Genomic DNA, 3158 nt, shown 5'->3' with positions numbered 1-3158 from the left:
CTTGAGGCTTTTGGGGGGCAAGGGGGAGAGCCCCCCCCTGACACCCGTCATCGAGCTACCGATACCGACATGATGTCTGCTGGTCTGCGCCTTCCTGACCCTCCGTTTGTGATGCCGTGCTGCGCGCGCTGCGCAATCGGACAACATTGAGTTTCGCATCATTGATGCCAGTGCTCTTTCTTTTTTGGTTCGTATAGGGAGCGTCGACGTGAGCCTGATGCTAAACTTCTGACGGGTAGGCAAGCCGGTGCGTCTAGGAAGTAGCGAGCAACGGGTGAGCATGTGGCCTGAAAGCTTGGTATCTCGCCTTGCCTACCTACCCTAGTCCCAGTGCTCCTTCAACGCAGGTAGATGTCCCCTGCTTTTGGCTTTCTCTTGGGTACTCTGCCAGTGTCTGCGTGCTGTACCTACCTACCGACTGTTGACGAGCCGGGGATCATGGCAGCAGGCATGACAAGCGAGGTGGGGTATCACGCGATGGCTGAAGAGTTGCCCTCCAAGCACCGGGTGCTACGAACATGCCGAAATTGGCGCTACTGAATGCTCGAGTCGCTCGGTTTGAATGACAACGCAACAAACGACAGAACCAGAGCTAGAACGACAAGAAGACTGTGGAAACGACATAGGGCCGAAGGAGGCGTAGGGCTCCCCCCCCCCTCCCCCGATGATCGGGTTCACAAGGGGACACCAAGCCAGACTGTGTGCCGTATGCCGGGGAAATGACATCAAGTGCTGCGGACGAGCATGGGGGCTGAAAAGTCAAGTATCGTAGATCACCGCTTGCGATGGGCCATCCATCGTCGGAGCTAGTGAGGCGAGGGGATGAAGTGGAAAATGGCCCTGGATGCTGGTGTTGTCCTCGGTTGTTGATCGTCAATCAGGTTGTCGAGGGCGGAGCCTGGCTACCTACCTAGCTAGCTAGCTGGGTCAGATCAGTCGTCGAGAAAGCCTCGCCAGAGTTCGGTGGAAGAAGCAGCCAGCGGCACTAGGTAGAACGGACAGGACAACCTTACTGACCTTGGTCCCGACTGACGGAAGAAAAAAAGAGAAGCGCGCGCTGGCCCCAGCCTTTCGCTTCCGCTGCCAGGGGTCCTTTCTCTCACACACACACGGCCACCCCCGTCCGTTCTGCTGTCTCCCATCCCCCCTGGCCTTTTCCATCGCGAACGCCATTTGGGGCTGAGGGCGAGCGAAAGAAAGCCTTGTGGGTACACGCGTGAGGAACTCGGGTACACCTGGTAAGTGGATCGACACGCCAAAAATAGCGGTGCGAACAAGTACACTCGTGGCCAGCATCGGTCACCTCCTCACCCCCCCCCCCTTTTCCGCCTCAGGCGCGGGCGGGTCCTTTCTGGAGGTCAGTGGCCTGTTCCGCCGCGGTGGGGCATTCTGGTGGGCTGCTTCGCCGCTGAGCCAGTCACGGTCGCCAGATGCGCGCGTCTGGCAGGCAGGGCAGGCAGGGCAGAGGGCCAGAGAGAGAGACGCATGACAACATGCCAGCGCCGTGGACGTTGGGTGTTTACGCCTGGCGGGCAGGTGCTGTCCGCCCACCAGTACCGCTCGCGGTTTCGAGCCGCGCAGGCGCGAGGCCCGTTGTCCACCCACCTACCCACCTGCTCGCCTGCCTGGGCCAGGTACCGACAGGGAGCTCGGTCAGTGGGCTGCCAGCCTGGGGACCACCCTGAAGCACCGTACCTGCCTGTATGACCCAGGACGTCGCTCCTTCCTGACCTGCCTATCCACCCACCTACCTACCACACCTACTACCTAGGTAGGTACCTACCTTAGGTACTTGCTACACACACCCGGACACCTTATCCATCCCACTTCATCTTCGACTCACCCCTCCATCTCTATCTCTCATCCTCCACCTCCCCCCGTCCCCCATCATCTCCATCTCCGTCGACTTCCCCGACTCTCACATAACCCAGTCACCAGCTCCCTCTCTCTTTCTCTCTCTCATACACACACACGCACACACACGCATTCTCGCAACACTCCCACCACCGCCGTATCCGTCACAATCATCTCCGTGGAACGCCTCTCCCGTCTCTCTGCCACAGACATATGCGTGCTGCGCCGTCACGCCCTGGGCTGAGCTTATTCCTTGCATAGGTGGATCTGCTTCCAAAGTAGATCATCCCGACCCTTCCTCCTCCCTCAAGACCCCTCCAAGTTCTGTTCCTCTCGTGTCGCAACCCATATCCGCGACTCTCCTCCTCGGCGCTGGCCCTCGGACTCGACCTCGAGCCTACTACATGTGCGGATTGATCCCACATTGTCCAGCTTGCAGACTCGCCTGAACCCAACCATTGCCGTGTGACCATCGCCTTCTGCTGGTCAGCAACAGCCTCAACTCAACCTCAGGTCTTCTTCCTGACTCTCTTCGTACCGACAGCGCCCACCACGTCAGTTCGCGATCCACGAGGCGCCCCCCCTCCTTGTCTCTCAAGCGCAAGCCGTCTTGATCCCCAATTTCGCTCTTGCCAGTCAAGAACGCTCTGTTCAGCCTGTCTACCTCGCCAGTCGGGCCATCTGCCGCGACTCTTGTGTTCTGTCGGCACCCCTGCTCGTTTGTGTCGAGCAATTCGTCAGCCCCACGCCTGTATCCATCATCACTCCCACCCCGCACCACTATCATGACCACCTTCCTCTGAGCAAACAGCCGCCAACCCTTCGAGTGCACCAGCAGTAATCACCTGCGCTCACGGCCAGCTCGCTTTCCGACTTGACACGGGGAACCCAGCGCCCAGACTCGACAGCAACTTCGCATTCCTTCACGACTTTGGCTCGTGCCCGTCATGGCCCTCGACCTACACCCATGTCGAACCCCTTTACCTCCCACGACGACAAAGGACCCGCCTCCCAGAACCTACCAAACCTCTGGCGGCCTCCAATATCAATACAACGGGTACACCCAACAGCAACACCAGCCATCTCACACCCTTCTCACCTCACTTGCCAAAGCAACTCGGCTTCTCCCACGCATCAAAACACCAACACGCCCGCCGAGGTCCATCTCCAACTACAGGCCAATATCACACGAGCGAATATAGCGAAATGGATGATACAGACCCCTTTTCTACGGTATCGGATTTCAACAGCACCGAGGGTGGGGACGCCCTCATTTCTGGGACGAGAACCCGCTGCCTCTGAGC

Source organism: Verticillium alfalfae, genomic scaffold, assembly GCF_000150825.1.
Source record: "Verticillium alfalfae VaMs.102 supercont1.5 genomic scaffold, whole genome shotgun sequence".
Lineage (NCBI taxonomy): Eukaryota > Fungi > Ascomycota > Sordariomycetes > Glomerellales > Plectosphaerellaceae > Verticillium > Verticillium alfalfae.
Note: the sequence above shows the minus strand (reverse complement) of the source record.